The 19,010-nt window shown below is 34.2% G+C and overlaps 1 long non-coding RNA gene across 1 annotated transcript in view; it reads right to left on the reverse strand.

Moving 5' to 3' along the window:
* LOC145667115 (uncharacterized) overlaps positions 1-19,010 on the reverse strand; it is a 101,427-nt gene that overhangs the window by 30,213 nt on the left and 52,204 nt on the right. The window contains exon 2 of the long non-coding RNA XR_014127869.1: positions 17,130-17,165. This is a non-coding gene — a long non-coding RNA (uncharacterized LOC145667115). The remainder of the gene's footprint in view (positions 1-17,129; positions 17,166-19,010) is intronic.

The following is a 19,010-nucleotide window of genomic DNA, read 5'->3' on the forward strand; positions in this document are numbered from 1 at the left end:
AAAATCTCGAAAGACGTCTTGACATTTATTATTTATATTCATGTGTTATTTGATTTTTTATGTATGTATGCATGTATTTACTTATGATTTTATATATATATATATATCTATATATGTTTGTGTCTATTAATTTTCTACTTGTGTTAATATAAGTATATATATGTAACCTTTATGCATAACAAAATGGTAATGCTACACTCATTAATTTTATGTATTTAATAGTGTATGCTTGTTAGGTAAATGTCAAAGTGCATATTTAGTGCACTTATTCTCATTCTCAGTTATTAATTTAAATAATTAAAAATGGTTAGCAGTCAGGCAGTAGGTTTATTTAACTCCTTTAAATCATTCTATGTTTCTTTCATACTTCCCACAAATCTCAACTCAAAGTCATAACTTGTTTCTCGATTTATTTTATTTCAATTCAAATTATTTCAACTCATTTCAACTTACTTCAACTAGTTTAACTCATTTTAAATCATTTCAATACTTAATTTTCACCCAAATAAAATATAGGTTATTATATTCAAAATTCCGTCTAGCTATGTAATATCTTAATCTCGTAAATATTAAAAAGATTATAGTCAAAACATATCAGCTAATCAACGTAAACTATATACTTAGCATATGATGTCAAATAATTAGGTATTTTTCAAATGCAAAATTGTAATTTAACCAGTTTGGTATAATATCTATGTAAATCAGAAAAGCTCTATATAAAATGCAAACAATGTAAGATTGCATCTAGCATTGGTTATAAACATCAATTCCACAGTTTGTTTATTTGTGTCAGGTTAATAATAACAATTCATTCACTACATAGTTCAATGTAATTTACTTAAATTGATTTTTTTTTGTGTTAAGGCCTTATGCCTTACTCTAAACATTTGTTGTCAAAAAACCCAAAATTCAATATTAACCTTCAGCTTGTTTAATTTTTTTTTAAAAAACATTTTTTTGTTATTGTTTTCATTTGCTCATTAAAACTTTTATTACATTGTTAATCAAATTCGTAAGCTTTTTCTTTCATAAACAAGTTGTATCCCAAACCTCAAGCATATCATTGGTTTCCAGAGGATCTGTTAGGCAAATTAGGCAATATTAGCATTTCTCAACTATAGTGGGGATTAGACTGATTTTCAAAATTTTCAACTAAACTCTAAATTCTAAATATTCGTTTATTTTCTGGTTTTATTCTTATTACTACTATTATTGTTCAGTCCACTTAAAAAGTGAAAGTCAGTCTAGTTCGTTCACACAAACCAAACATTAGAGCAAAATTCTCTTTCAGCGTTGCAGCATGTAAATTCAGAATACGTATGCGAATAATATCAAGTTTCATTTGCTTACACGGTTTTAAAGGAATTTTATTTCCCTAAAGCCCTGGGACACCGCGGGGAGATAGGATTTCCTACCCGTGAGATCAATCCTTATCGAGTCACAAACCATTTTAGTTCGAGGAACGGAGACTTTAACGGTGGTGCACAGGGAATAAATAGTGACAAACAAAATATAAACCCAAAACCCGCCATCTCATTTTTTTCTTTTTATTATTACAAAACCTGGCGCTACAAGCAATCACCACCGGGATCTTTCTCTTTTCATTTTTCAAATTTTACAAATATGGCGCCCGAACAGGGACTCGATAGTTAATTTTTTTAAACTCGATAGTTAATTTTTAAACTCGATAGTTAATTTTTAGACCCAATAGTTAATTTTTTTTAAACTCAATAGTTAATTTTTTCAGACTCAATAATTAATTTTCAAACTCGACAATTTATCTTCAAACAGGATAATAAATTTTCGAACTCGATAATTTACGCTCAGACCCGATAATTAATTTTTAAACCCGATAATTAACTTTCAAATTCGATAATTTATTTTTAGATGCGATAATTAATTGTCAAACACGATAATTACTTTACAGTCTCGACGTATACACTTCAAAGAACTCAATTATCATTAAAGGACTTAAAAAAAAAAAAAGTAACTACTTGCTAAGATTATTATCAGCTACATAATGAGCCTTGGAATCAAACTAAATTCAACGCAAGTTGAACAGTACTTCTAGGAACGATCAACGTTCTTTTCCCCTCCAATTTCATTTCTTTTTCAGCCAAAAGAATGTAAATTATGTGTACGTTGAGCTAGCAATAGAAAATATTCAGTTTGCAAAATTTATTTGTATTGAAAATAAAGCAGTGATTGAACAGGGAAAAGAAAAAAAAGAAAAAAAATAAGGTAACCAGGTGAGGAAAATAAAAATAGGATAATAACTACAAGTTGCTAAAATCAACTCGAACCTGCTACCATTCATGTATTTGTAAGATATCCATTCATATATTTAAATAGGAATAACTTTTCGTTTATTAGTTTATATTTAAGGTGTGCATATATTCGTTTATCATTTGAATTTTCAATATGTATAGGATTAAGCTAGAAATGTATCAACACTAATGTAGGTTAAGTATAGCATTTAGTAAATTTTAAGATAAGATGATTTAAGGTGTGAATTACTATGCTTTGGAATTATTGCAAAAGATCGTACACTCAGGCTTATTTTATGAATAATAAATAAATAAAATCAACGTGTTGTGTGTGAATAATTATAAACGACGAAACTTAACATTTCACTAGTATACCTCAAGAATACTGTTTTTAAAAATTAATTTAGTAAGTAGTAAATACTTTTTATTCTTTAATGTGTGTGCAAAAATAATTTGGCACCAAAGCCGTATATTTTTAGTTTCAGGTGCAAACACTTTTTGCACAGACGCTGAAATAAGAAACAAGATGGTGACTGAAAAGTCGCCAGACGCTTCCAATAGAAGCGTTACAAACGCTGACATATTAGCCCTGCTGTTAACTTAGAGGGAAGAAAGAAGAAAAGAATCAAGGAAGCTGCTTGAAGAAATAAGAAGACTTAACACCAGAAAAATTGACGAGAATATACAAGAAAGAAAAGAGCGAGAAGAGCTAAAAAAAAAGCAAAATAAAACAGAAAACATTCAAAAAAAACCACTTCAGGAAAAAAATCTGCAAGACGCTAAGGTCATTTCGGAACGAGAACAGCACAGTCAAATAGTAAAAAGAAGCGAACCGGAAAAAGCTGTACTGGAGGAATCTCCATCAGAAAAAATTGTGCAAAATACACACCAGGAGGCCAAACAAACTGACCCACCTGCAAAAATAAGCACAAGCGTTTCCAACACTTTGAACACTCCGAAATTTAAAATTAAACGCAAACTGCGTGGAAGAATGGTCCCTGGGAAGACAAGAGTACAGCCAATACGGCACAAGGATGCAAGATTGAAAGGTTTCCACAACAAGCGTCCAAAATGGCAACGAAGCCATAACCTCTGCCGGAGGAATAATCACCTAAAGGCATGGAGAAAATGGGCAGAAAACTCCAGACATATAAAAGAAAAAGGAATACTTAAGGTCGAAGACCAAGATTCATGTATAACTTACAACGGCCAGGGAAGTCCATGTGACCGACAAGATATTCACAGTCAGATCAAACCAAATAAAACACAAGAAATGAGCGACGATAACTGGGAGAACGAAACAAATCCGCCATGTATCACCGTTCAGGATGAAAGGACTAGACGAAAAAAACACCAGTTAAACGCACGATGTAAAGATGGCCAAAAAAATACATTAATTGCACCTATCAAAGTGATGAGAACTCAAAAAATGAGTAATAACAATTGGAGGTACCCAAATGATGAAAAGGAAAATCTTAAAAATGGCAAGAATGGTATCGGCGTTGTTACCATTCACCCGGCCATGACATTTGTTTACTAAAAATTGACCTGCAACGGTCCAGGTTCGAGTCAAGGTCACGTGACAGCTTGCTAAAAAACAACCTCAAATACACAATGGCATAAAAACAAATAGAAGCACAGTAATAAAATGATTGCATGTAAGAAGTAAAGAAAAAGAATTGCAAGAAGATAATGCAAGAAAAGAAGAATTGAAAACTGAAACATCAGCGCGGAGGAAAAAATTTAGCAAAAAAACTAAGGAAAGAAATATAAAAGAATTTTGTCTATGGCACAGCGCATTTAAATGTAACTGCATCTCTTATCCAAGTGGCTAACCCTAGAAGATGAACATAAAAAATAAGAAGATAAATTATATGGACGCATAATGCCCAGAAGTAAAATTGTTTACCGGCGTATTTACTTTAACTTTATTTCAGGTACCGGATGTAAGGCAACAAAAAATTACAGAGGAAAATTGGAAAAAAATGTTCACCAATGTACGCAACCCAGCATTAAAACCGGCCCAGGAAATATAATTTTTGTTATGCACAAAGAAGTGCCTATATACAGAGCAATCAATAAAAAAGGATTCCCGATTTGAGCTCTCTAAAGTGGAGTTTTGCGTTTAGAGCAGAGACTCAACGCACCCCTTCCCCTTGGTAATAATACCTGCGAAAACGCGCCGAGCCAAAAAATAGTGAGCTACAAGCTGCGAGCAGATGACAATTCCACCAAAATGTTTGCAAGTTCCCACAATTGGATGTTCGCAACATGGAACTTTGCCTTAATTATTTTACTCTCCTTATATTTTAAAATTGTGTTACTAAAGAAGAATCATGGCCGAAGAATAAAAGCAAAAGTGCGAGCAGTGGCTTTGCCCTCGCACATGAAAAAATTGAAGCTCCATGCCACCCTCTGTAACCAATGCTCTCTTTCCCAATGATCCCAGACGCTGAAGATAATATAATATTATTGTTTGGTTGTTTTGTTACCTAGGGCAGCCAGCACTTTGAAAAAAAAGTAAGAAGTCGTATCCCGCGCAGATAAAATAACGAAGAGTTCCAATTATTACACCTGCAATGATGCAAACCAGAAGGAAGAAAATTAAAGAAAAACTCCAAGAGATAATTAAAAATAATGTCATATATTATTTAAAACATGCCTCCTAAGCTTGTGTCCAGCAGCTTGAACTGACCACAAACTCGACACCTGAGACCTATCATCCTGACTGAAAATCAGAGCACACGAAGTAAAATCAATCAGGGTTCGGATTTTTATGTACTTCAACTCTCTTATGAACTTCAAAATTAGGGATAGGATTTTCATATACTTCAAAATATTTTTGTTAACTTTAAAATTTCTGATTAGGGTTCGGATTTTTATGTAATGTTCAATTTGCACTTAGAATTCATGATGCAATGTCAATCACAGAGTTTCTCTTAGGATGGAGATCTGCTTCAACTAAGTTGCATCATCTGCTCCATCTTAGGAGGGGGATAACTGTGACAGTTGCATCATTACCATTTTTATTTAATTTTTAAATAAATCTTTTAAACCCAATTTTGCGTATAATTATGAACATTAGTGAATATAATTTTCATTTTCATTTTAGTTTGTTTAAAGAGGCAAAGAACATTCTCTTTATTTTCCCTTACTATCCGAGAAGTAAGATGTTTTATTTTTTTCTGTATACCTGTCCGTGCGGCGAGGACAGTTGGAAAACCCTTCCATTGTCTCTCAATACCACTGCCTAAGCCACACACGTAGAAAACCACACACAGCAGAGTTCCTCGCGTGAACGCAAGAAAGAAGAACAAAACAGCTTTTAGCATCTTTTGGTGAAATTGAAAAAAATAATAAAGTCCTAACACGTTGAATAGAATCCAAGTAAAAATGTAATCTCTGCGAATTTGTCAAAATCACAGCATAGACCATATGTCGCCACTCAAAACCAAGATAAAATTTTAACATAGAACTGTAAAATGGTCCAAAACCACGCACGAGACGACTAGGTGCCAAATCAACTCTCATAAAAATTTTCGATATAACATGTGAAATTTGAAGGAAGCACGTACGTTAGAGAAACGACGCCCGAACACCGTAACTAGGCGGAGACCAAGAAAATCAAAATTTAGAACACCAAAATGACTTAACGAATAAGAGAGCAGAGACAAAATCGAAAACACCGTTAGAGGCGTATCCAAAAAGTTCGGCAGGTTAAAAATTCAAAACTCCAAGTGAGTCGTAAAATAATTCTTCACCGGGAAACAGCGTACCACCGCAACACAAAAACATACCCGGAACTTACACACACACTACATTCATAATCAAAAGTTAAGTTCACAATAACAATGTGCGGCTAAACTCACCGAAGCCGAGTGTACGAAATTACAATCTTTCCTTAGCATAGTAACCTACACATTGATCTTCTTCAAAATATATTTATATATATAAACCTATATATATAAACTTTGTAACGCTGCTAATATATATATATATATATATATAGATCGCGAAACGCCTACAAACATTGTTTTTGAGTGACAGAGTTTCGTACTTATAAACGTAATCACGAGCTATTACAAACAATTAGAATAACCTACATACGCACCGAAAGCACTTGAACTAGTTTTAATCATACATAATCAGTTTTTGAAGTATTATACACAATGCTTAAAAACAATAAACACTGTTTATCCGTGTAACACTACACTTTTAACACCGAGAGTGATGTTGGTGCAGTGTGACGTCTGAAAGTGCTTTTAGTGAGAGTGCATCCTATCAAAAATGGACCAACAAAAGCCCCACCTTGATGGATCAGGAGACGCCCAAGAGCGACGCCCCTTCCAGTTTGAGAGTTTTCTATGTAAATTAATGCTAAAAAAATGTGTGAAAGGCATAGTATGGGGCCAGTGAGATAGTCGAGCTGCCTGTGTCATTTGGATGACGAGGATGAGGAGAGATCAACTGGGGGCTCGAGTACCTTTGAAGAGCACGACTATTTTTAATTGTTTTCCATGTTTTTTGTGTTTGTGTGGCCCCCTTTTGTCATGAAACGTGTCACAAACAGAAAATAATGAGTCAAAGCTTTCTTCTAGTTTAACGTCCCGCGCTTATCAACTTTAGGCTAAGGGAGACGATGATTAAGGCAAACGAATAATGATAGAATTGGTGAAATGAAATGACAATGTAGGAGGAAGCGGGAGTTACTTTTTATTGTATCTTTTAGCGTTTATATATATTTTAAAAATTTTGGGTAGACCCGTGCCTACCTGGCTTACATGCTAAAGCCGCCACTGGTATGCAGTCGAAATGTTTTCAAAAGCAGCAGTTTTGAGGTTCCTGTGCAAAGACCTTCCCGCTTAAAGTTTGCTATTCTACGTAAGACTAACATGCAGTGGATCGAGAATTTCCGTACAACGGGTCCAGTGTTGGGGAAAAAAAACAGCAGACCTAAATGTGTTCGTATTTCTGAGGGGGAAAAAAATGAACTGAAATCTTTAAGTTTTACGTCCCACGCTTATGCCGATTAGGCTAAAGGAGACGGTGATGATGAGAGATGAGTGAAATGGTGAAATGAAGAAAGTGGGAGGAAACGGGAGAACCCCGAGAAAACCTACGAGCACGGTGTTTGTCCACCACAAAATCCACACGGCTTGAGCTCGTATTTCTGAGAATATTAAGGAATTAGAAACTGTAGCCTTCAGAAATCGTCTTCAAATTGTACTGTTAATTGTTTCATTTGAAATCAGAACAAAGCGATTACAAACTGTACATAATACTCTTTTATATTTTTTGAATACAGGCACTTTTACTTGCAATATTTATCTTTTATTAGCCTTTAAACTGTAGGAGGTCACATTGGGTCATCATTTTTTTTTTTTTATCACTAAGCAAATATTCTCTAGTATAAAGACATTTTCTTATTGTTACACCATAACAATACCTTATATGACCAAGGGAAGAAAGAAATTGAGAAAAAAAAAGAGCAATTTTGTTTAATCAAGATAGTAATATGATGACGCAAATTTACTGGAACTCGCCCGTGTTTATCATTAAAAATCTATACGCTAAAGCTCTCTCATATGCTTTAACGCGATTATCTTAAGCAACCACGAATGTAATGCTCTTTCTTATTATTTCTTTTTTATATACATATATACACACTATAGTAACCAATGCAAATAAAACGTTCCTTGGAATTCGACAGCATAAAGGTAAATTTTTTAAAAAATAATAATAATAAAAGTTAAAATAAAAGAGGTATGGCATGAAGAACCGAACAGCTGCATGTGCATTAGAACTGGTTGAGAAGTGAAGGTGTTTCGACTGCAAAAAAAAAGTTTCACATAATTAGGATCAGGCAGTGACTCTTACGAAAACCTGTCGAGCTACTTCAAATTCTATGGAGCAACCTTGGCTTTGATATCTCCGCGCGCTGCCATAGTATATTATATTTTATATTATATGAGTATTACGTATTTTATATTTGCATAGAGTTTATTTTTTTTTCTGGGAGAAAGACCGATAAATTTTTGCAAAAGTACATACCCAGCTAGAAAAATATGTAACACTTGTCTTGTACTCGGCAGACAGACGGGAGACGATCATTTACGGAGGTATGGAAAGCAGAAAATTGGTATTAGCTAATGACACTGAAGGAAAATAATAAGCCCAAGAGACGGAACGAGACGAGCAATAAGGTTTTGTAGAAGTCCCGTCCCTTCTCGATTCTCGTCTCGTCTGGTATCGTATCGTCTCAATTCACGGAAAGCGTTTTCTCATCTCGTCCGTTTTGTAAATTTACGTACAAAATTTATGCCCTGTTTTTTCTCTTATGAAATGTGAACGTGATATAAAAGCAAGGATAGGAATGACGAAAGAAGCCTTTACGAGGAAGAAAATAGTATTTTGTGGGACTTGAGTTGAGAGTAAAGAGTTGAGAAAAAGACTCATAAAATGGTTCAGGTGGAGTATTGAACTCTGCGCGTCAGAAACATGAATATTACGCAAAAAATTATGAAAAAAAAGGACTGGAAGCTTTCGAAATGTGGGTGTGGAGAAGAATGGAGAGAATCATTTGGGTCGAGCAGAAAACTAATGAGAGGGTGTTAGAAATGGTGGGGGAGAAAAGAATACTTTTAGATATTATTAAGAAGAGGAAGAAAAACTGGTTGGGGCATTGGATAAGAAGGAGCGGTATCACGAGAGTCATGCTAGAGGGTATGGTAGCAGAAAAGAAAGCGATTCTTCTTCTGTTTTTTTCGATGTTTATGTTCCTTTGTCTTTCTCCCATTTTTGAAGGCGTGGGGTCACGGTTTCGATCTCCGCCCAAGTAAGTTTGTGGTGGACAACATCGTGCCCGTGGATTTTCTCGGGGAACTTCCGTTACCTCCCACATTGCCATTCCACCAATTCTTCCATCATCATCATCATCATCATTCATTCATTTGCCTTAATCATCCGTCTCCCTCATAGCCTTAAGGTCATAATCGTAGCACGTTAAACTGAAAGACTTCATGTCATCTCAATTTCCTATTTTTTGAAAGGAATTTTTTCTTAACATTCAAATCCACTTGGAGATTTCGGATTGAGTATTGCGGAGCGTACACCTTACGTATAGAGCCAATCAGTGTTTAGTAACTTCAAGAAAAATGTGGCTCAATTTTCCTTTGTACCAGACATACACACACATTTACACACAAACCCAAACTATTTTTACAATGTATACACTCAACAATTAGTACGTATATTGGGATTAGGGGAGAGGGGCATGACACACACAAAGCGAAATTTCAATTATACGTTTTTAAATTATTATTTTTTTCTCCTTTCTATTGTTGCCACAAGAATTCTTTTGAGTAATTGCAATGTTGTTTGATGAGATGTGAAAAGAAGGTCGACAACGAGAGAGAGAAAGAAAGAAAGAAAGAGGAGTCAACATAGGTAGCAAGGGGGGCATGTGAGATCCAAACACTGCAGGAGACGTGTAATGACGTTTTTGCATTTGGCAATGAATTTTATCATCATACCCTGCCGTCAGAAGTCCTGGTAGGTCTCATTCACTTAGACACACATTGCTTAAATTAAGAGTTGTTACAGGAGTACCAGAAGAATAATAACAAAAAAAGAAGATAGAAAGAAGAGCAATTAAAAATGGTCATTAAAAGAGGAATTAAATTATCTTGAACCGCTGCGGGGTTCTCTGCACGTATTATTATTGTTGTTATTATTACATATGAAGATTGTTTATGGTAGGTTCTCAGCAATAATGAGAAATGGCTACCTTCTTCTGAGAATAAGCTGCCGCTATTGAGCTATCTTTGCAGCAGTATCTAAAATATCATCCCTTCCACTTTTTAATTCATTTTCACGTCTGTAAAAGTCAGTAGGATCTCACTTACGTAATTAATTTTGTGAGTCCTAGAAAATCTAAAAAAACTTTTTTAGAATATGGAAAGTCTAATGAAAAATCTACAATTATTGACTATCTTTCGAAAAAGTTAAAAATGAAAAATTGACGTTTCCCAATTGACAGTTTCAAATAATATGCAGAAATCTTGTGGTAACTTTTGTAACTAACACAAATTGGGTAAGAGCACAATTGTTTTCTTGATATACGAAGAACGTTGACCAAATAATTGACAGGGATTGGAAATAAGTCTATTTCTACTTGGTATACATTATTCTAAGATATACAGTATATGAAAAATGTATCAAACAAAAGGAGGAGGGGCTGGGCTGGTCAGCATTATTCACACACACACACACACACAGAAGTAACTATCATATCAAGTGAGAATATGACGCACTAACATGCTGCTTAAACTGTATAAATTTGTCTTTACAACGCAAAAATTTATACATGTGTGTGTTCTGTTATTTGTCACATACCATGCAAAGTATAGATGATGCTAAAAGAGTAATTATATTTTTGCCTTGATAGATATTACTTCTTAAATGTTGCATGTGTAAAACGATAGCGACAAGAAAAAAAAAGTGTGCGCAAAAAATTGTCTAATCCATACACTGTATTATACAAACATAAATTCGTAAAGCTGCATTCTTTTCAGACGAAATTAAAATAAGTGTTTGAGATTTGTTACAGAATTAAAAACACACAATACATATCATAAGGTCAAGTATCTTTCTCTAATATTCACATACTCAAAAATTTTAATCTTTTTTTTTTTTAAGAAAAAAAAGACTACAGTAATATGTTATTTTGCAATTAATGAAATAAAGTAATTGTAATGTATAACAAGAATCTTAGGAATGATTAAAAAGTGGATCAAAAGATTGCGATTTTGGCCAATAATTAGTTTTTTTGGATCAGGGGCCACAAAAATTTTTAAACTGCCCCTAAATCGAGTTTTTTCGTATTTTCTACGAAATAAGCACATTATACAGAGTTAAGCGATAGTTTGGGTTTGGCTACACTATATGTAGTTCTCCAGATATAAGGCCTACAAGAATATTTTTGATTGAAATAAATTGGATCTTTTGATCCAAAAATAGTACAAACTAAGGAATCTAACAACAAAATGCCATCTTCTGATAAAATTCTGTTATCATAATTGACGTGTGGCATTATTTGAAAGGATGCCAGTGCATGAATTCTTAACTTTTTTTTTTTTTTTTTGCAAAATAACATTACTGTAGTCTTTTTTTAAAAAAAAAAGATTAAAATTTTTGAGTATGTGAATATGAGAGAAAGATACTTGACCTTATGATATGTATTGTGTGTTTGTAATTCTGTGACAAATCTCAAACACTTATTTTAATTTCGTCTGAAAAGAATGCAGCTTTATGAATTTATGTTTGTATAATACAGTGTATGGATTAGACAATTTTTTGCGCACACTTTTTTTTTTCTTGTCGCTATCGTTTTAGACATGCAACATTTAAGAAGTAATATCTATCAAGGCAAAAATATAATTACTCTTTTAGCATCATCTATACTTTGCATGGTATGTGACAAATAACAGAACACACACATGTATAACTTTTTACATTACAAGATGCAAGGCATATGTAAATTTTCTTAGTTTTTTTGTTGTCTGTTTAACTTTATTCAGAAAAAACAACTGAAAAACTGAACGCTGGACTGCATTATATATCTTTTTTTTAAGCAAGCAATGTTTTTTCAAGATAATTTTAATAATAATAACGCTGGTTTGCCGTAATTTGTTGTGAAGTGATCACTATAATTACTTTCTTATTGGATTATTTTCCATTCTTGTCATAAGCTATATTCCTTCCGTCTCTTGCATAGTTGCTAATGGAATATTATATGCAATTTTCAATTATTTTTTTCGACAAGTTTATTTTAGATCGCATGTACAGTATATTCGTGTGTTACCAACAAAAATGCATTTACAATCTGATTTTCCTTATATACAAACTCGAATTTTATTGTCATTTAGTAGAAAGTTACAATGTTGACATTGTAAACATTATTTCTGGGTACTTTTAAGCAGAAAATTACATGCAATTACCAAGTGCTAAGTGAGTTTGTGTATTTTTTTCTAAATATTTTCAATAGTAAGAAACTGCGTATATTAATGAATTGTAAATTAGAAAAGTCGGAAAGAGATTTGAGAAAAAGAGAAAGAGAGAGAGAGGGGAGAGACAAAAACATAATTATTCTAAAATTCTTTGTATTTTTATAAAGGGAAGCCAAGTTTTAACAGTAAGATAAGAAAAAGAAAATTAGAAACATATCTCGGGTAAATGCCCTTATTACCGTGAGTTCAAGTCGAAGAAAAATTGAAAAATGAAAGATTCAACCTCACTGCACTAACTCGCTGGCTCAACTATGATCCCGATCGAACTTTATCGGATCCCGATCTGTCTCTAGACCGGACTCATTTTTCACTGTGTTATGGGTTCTTCCCACTGGTCTATAGTGATCGCAACGAATCGTGAAACTTGACCTAAATCTACCAGTTCAGATCCAATAGAAAAGTGGGTGTGTCCCGATCGTTAACTCTCATCCATGAAATTTTACAACTATTGCCTCTCGCAGAACATCTCCCGAGGGTACAGTGTTGTCGGAGACTATGCTACCCGGGGCCACTATACTGGTACTAATATACACTCAAAATATAATTTCAAAAAAATACAAATAACCAAAGTTAATGTTACTGGTATTTAAAAAATGCCACGCTTGGATAAATTTCTAATTGCATTTTCTACACTAATTAGAAGATACTAAATTTAATGAAACTATTTTTAAACTTATCCGTCCACGAGGGTCAACAGAAAAAAGCATATTTGTGTTTTACTTTATACCCCAAATTATACATGACATCCCATGATCTCGAAGGCACTTGGAGACATCTAGAGAGGAAGCTTTAGAAAGATATATAAGCAAAGAAAGATTTATAGAGACGACTATGGCAAGCATGGGCGCGCGAATTGGGGCAGGGGGGTCCGGGTCTCCCTGGCTTACGAAAATGTATTAAATTTCTTATGAATTTCTTAATACAAATAAAACAAATACCGGTACCAAATGTAATAGAGCAACGAGGAAGATGGGCCCTCTCTAGAAAATTTTCTTTGGGTGCCCATGATGGCAACTGATGATAAATATTCAATTATATTTAAAATATTTGATAACGTGCATACTGAATGTTCATGTTACAAGGATTGTGTGACAGACCGATCCGAAAATATAGCACTCTACTCCACTGAGTTCTAAGCGACCGAATCCTTGCAATAGCATTGTAGTCCATTATCACTGCGATAGGCCCCATGCCTGTACCGGATTTCCCTTGAATATGACTGGCACAGTAGAAACTTTAATGATGATGGAAATGTCCATGGGATTTCCCTTGAATTTAAATGGGATGTGCTTGTCACAGTAAAAGGTTTAAGGATAATGGAAATATCCACGAGATTTATCTTGGATTTCAATGGGATATGCCTGTCACAGTAAAAGGTTTAAGGATAATGGAAATATCCACGGGATTTATCTTGGATTTCAATGAGATATGCCTGTCACAGTAAAAGATTTAAGGATAATGGAAACATCCACGGGATTTATCTTGGATTTCAATGGGATATGCCTGTCACAATAAAAAGTTTAAGGATAATGGAAATATCCACGGGATTTATCTTGGATTTCAATGGGATATGCCTGTCACAGTAAAAGATTTAAGGATAATGGAAATATCAACGGGATTTATCTTGGATTTCAATGGGATATGCCTGTCACAGTAAAAGATTTAAGGATAATGGAAACATCCACGGGATTTATCTTGGATTTCAATGGGATATGCCTGTCACAATAAAAAGTTTAAGGATAATGGAAATATCCACGGGATTTATCTTGGATTTCAATGGGATATGCCTGTCACAATAAAAAGTTTAAGGATAATGGAAATATCCACGGGATTTATCTTGGATTTCAATGGGATATGCCTGTCACAGTAAAAGATTTAAGGATAATGGAAATATCAACGGGATTTATCTTGGATTTCAATGGGATATGCCTGTCGCAGTAAAAGGTTTAAGGATAATGGAAATATCAATGGGATTTGCCTTGGATTTCAATGAGATGTGCCTATCTCGTGACAATATTATATGTCTAAAAGACTTTCTATAAATGTCCCGCAAAGAGCTCGAAAATGTCAAGCAGAAAATCCTTTTTCTGGGACATAAATCCACACCTTGATTTCCACAAGATGTCCACTGACAAAAATGGGGCATCCCGTGGGCATCACAGGATTAATCCACTAAACTCCGAAAGGAGATATTTGTGCATTCTGGGTAGAATTGCAAAATTAGAATACATTTACGAGTTTTAGTTTAACGAAACTACGTTTACTTTTCGAGGCTAACGGAGATAGTGATGATGATGACAGTAAAGGATGAAATGGCGGAATGAAGAAAGTGAGAGGAAACGCCAGAATCCCGAAAAAATTCACGTACACGGTGTTTATCCACCACAAAGCCCACTTGCCGCGAGCTGGGATCGAATCAGAGGTGAGCATTTTACCAGTGCTCACACGTTATTATCTTGAATGAGAATTATTGGTTCCTGTGAAATGTGTCTTTCTTTTTTTCTTTCTTGGTCTTTTTTTTTTTTTTTTTTTTAATATACAGCACATTTGACGGTTACATCTTCCAGTCATATAGGCAGTACTCAATACGAACGAATAAGCAAACCATTTTAATGCAAATCTAGGAACTATACAACTGTTTTTGATAGTGCAAATTGTAATAGACTTCTTTTATGTCCGACGCAACGCTATTTGAGAAAGGTAGGCTCTATTTCTTTAGTCACGGTAGAGAAAATCGCAGCCAAAACAGACAGAAAACGCTGAATCAACGCACGCAAAAGGTAAACGAATCAAAGGTGTACACAAAAGGAGACTTGGCAACGCACCAAGGTGGGGGAGGAAGAAAAGGAAGATTATTATGTAAGGCGTGGCAACGTTGCCTTGTGTCTGACTAGGGCACTCAGTAGCCCCAAGCACTGGAGTAAAGGGTCGTCAACCTTAGAATACCGTAACGGTGCAATGCAGGGTCAATGTCCGCTCCTAAACTAGGGTAAGGAATCCTGGGGTACGGTAAGGCAGGTGGCCACTGAGGGGTGGGTGAAACATTCTAACAAGTCTTCCGTATTGTATTGTTAAAGAACAGGAAAAAAAAAACATTCCCATGAAGTTCTTCCATTCAACGCTTGGTGACAGCACTGGTCCCGATAAGAAGATACCTGCATGTGATTTACTGTTTACAGGGACCACCCTCTGTGTGGAGGCTGAAGTTAGAATCAAGGGACAAAAGATTCGGAAAATCTTATATCCAGATGAATCGCGGAAATTATTGTTCATTTTCATGGATACAGCAATCTATCATATACTTTCGAGATGAATACCAGCGAAATCTTCTCAATGGTATATCATCTGCGTTCTACAAAACACAGGGTCCTGGAGGTTCAAGATAGAATTCCCCTATATTGTGATTTGGATCTGATAATAATTGCTTCTATGCTATAACATCAATCCATAATTAGTACTTATGTTTTTCCACTGCGTCTCTTAACTTCCTCTGGAAAATGAGTTTGTTGATGCCCGAATGGTCCTATCGTCAATGTCTTGTTTCAGAAATGAGATTTCACTGAATATTAGCAAAGTTATTTCTATTCGGCCCGAAAAAGAGGTATTTTCTTGTATGCTCTTCCTGATGTGACACACAGTAAGTCCAGTAGTCTCCAAGGCAGAATATAAGATCTTATACTAGATAAATCATTTCCTAACAGTGAACGAATTAAAGTAAGAAATTATATATACAGTAGTTGTTAAGTCCTGCGGTTATGCCCTGGTAGGCTAAAGAGAATGGATAAGTGATGAATGTGATTGATGGAATGGTAATGTGGAAGGAAACGAAAGAACCCATGGGTATGAATTATTCACCACTAGAATCGAACTAGAGAACCCTAGAACTAAAGGTGAGCGCTCTACAACTGAGCCACTATGCCCTGTAGTTAAAGTAAGCAAGCAAAAGAAATCTTAGGGTCCTGGAAACAGCAGTATTTACCTAGGTAGATCTATCTTCACTATATATTTCAAAGTTTCCTTTATTAGTCACTTTTTGAACACTACAGAACAAAGTGTTCGTTTTATTTCTAATAAGACTCTTTTTTTTAACTTGCTGAGAGGTTTTGCTTTAAAAAGGATACACTAATCTCCCTGACTAAAATGAAGAAACAAACTCTCGGAAAACAATGCACCTATCTTTGCAATATTCGCATGTACTAAAATAATTTTCTATTCAGCGAATGAATATAATACATTTCTTTTACTAATGTAATTACGTATATTTGTAGACTAAAAATAAAAATCCGTGCTAAATGCCAAACATGGAGAAAGTTCGGTTTAATATCAAAATGTGGCCTATGTGCCTAACACTGCTCATTTTGTTAATTGAGGTAACTGCCCTCAATTGTTGATTTGGGTAACTGCCCTCAATTGTTGATTTGGGTAACTGCCCACGAAAACAGGACGCTTAGTTGAAGTACTTTAAAAAAATATATTTGTGACAAATATCGTAGATTGTACAGCTTCTTTTGCAAAGGGGTTCCCAGATATTAATTCCCCCTTCTTTGGGTAAAATATTTTACAAAAATAAGCATTTACTATATTCAGATGTGTATACAAAGCATGAAATGATATAAACTTGGCAGCCTGAACTCCCTCTTGATGAAATTTTGCATACGCCACTGGTAGAGAACATCATTGAACTAAACTTTGAACATGTACCAAATATAACAAACAGCGTTACATGAAAGTTTGTTTCAAATACATATGTATATAGAATACTTCTATAAATAAACAGCAATATGGAGCCACTCACCTCATTTTCTTTTATCACAATTCGCGGAAATTTGACCTGGAAGATAAGAAAATAAATAAATTAATATTACTAATATTTATCATCTGTATTTGTAATTATACATTAATCTAGATCTCTACAGTATAAACCTCAGGAATTCTCATTATTTCCTTTTATGGTGGACAATATTGCGTCCGTGGTTTTTCTGAAAGTACTTCTGTTTCCTCCCACAACCTCATTCCACCAATTCTTGCAAAGGACAAAAATCGTGGGACGTTAAACTGAAAGATTTCTTTTTTTTTCATAATTACCTTCAGCCTTTAAGAAGAGTCAATATTTCTGTAGCTTGAGTACACTTTTGATCTTTCATGCATTCCTAAGAGAGTACTGCTCATATTGAGTACCACAAGGTTACAGGAAGCGCATTAGATAATTTGATAGAAAATGATACCTTAGCTAATCGATAGTACTTAATTCAAAAACCTGATAATACTGCGCACTAAACTTTTATAGTATCAAATTCAAAACGTTGGAAATACTGCTCAATAAATTTTTCATAGCATCTAATTCAAAACGTTGGAAATACTGCTCAATATTTTTTTCATAGCATATAATTCAAAACGTTTGAAATACTATGCAGCAATTTTTCATAATATCTAATTCAGAATGTAGGGAATACTACACAGTAATTTTTTATAGTATCCAATTTAAATCCATAGTACCGGTACTTTCTTCCCTAATATCACCGAAATTCGAGATTCTGTATATAGTTTCTCTGCAATGTCACCGAAACTCCAGATTCTTTATATACTTTCTCACATAATATGTCCAAAATTCGACATTCAGGATCCTCTACCTAATTTCTACCGCAGTGTCCCCAAAATTCGAGGTTCTATACATATCCGAACTTTCTGCTGTAATTTCTCCAAAATTTGATATTCGAGATCTCTACGTCCACAATATTCACAAATTCGAAATACTGTACTATTAGTAATTATACGGTAGTTAGTTCATACTTGAAGCCCAATTTCCCATCACCTGTTTCTTCAAAGCAGCAACAGAAATTGCGAAATATTCTCTATTTATTTTTTATTTAATAAATAAATAAATTACAAAGTAAAAAATAAATAAAAAGTTCGATAGTGAATCCGAAAGAGGTTTGAACGAAATTGAATCTGAAAGTAAAAAATTCGCTATTTATTGCTGATGATCACACGAAGAATTCGCAACGAGAAAGGGGAGAAAAACGAAACCTGTTTTGCAGCAAAAACGATGTTGTTTAGCATGTCAATGTAAAGAAGCAATAAAAAAAAATAAAAGAAGCAAACAAAAGAGAGATACACTCTGCAAAATATTATGTTTCTTCCTTCTTTGTTTAAGAATTATAAAAACAAAAATCCTGACACTTTATACATGTTAACAAAGTAAGTAGCATTTAGGTGTAATTCAATAGGAAGCGTATGTACTTTCAGTTGTTCTTTACGAAGAAGAAAAGAAATCTGTACATAAAACTCGTTTGTTCATCTTCCAATTCCTTTTTTAATTGTTTTTAAACACTTTGCGACACTTAAATCATGTTCAGTCGATTTAGTTTACTTGTGAAATAAGAACAAAGAAGAATGCAATTATAGACACCATTGGTTGATTAGATAAAGTGAGAATTTTACTAGGCATAAAATAAAGGCAAATAGAATATGGTTACGTTTCATTTATATGGGAACACAAGCTTTATTTTTAACCAGAAAGGATCATCTTGTAGTTGTCTTGTCTCGAAAACGTTTCGTGAAAGTGATGTTTGGTCTCGGAAACTGCATCTGTTCCTATTGAAAGAGCTCTGAATCGTCTCGTCTCGGAAACTATTTGTTTGAATTGAAAGAGCTCTGAATTGTATAGCCTCGGAAA

The sequence above is a fragment of the Thermobia domestica genome, chromosome 12 (genome assembly GCF_964235325.1).
Source record: "Thermobia domestica chromosome 12, izTheDome1.hap1.1, whole genome shotgun sequence".
Lineage (NCBI taxonomy): Eukaryota > Metazoa > Arthropoda > Insecta > Zygentoma > Lepismatidae > Thermobia > Thermobia domestica.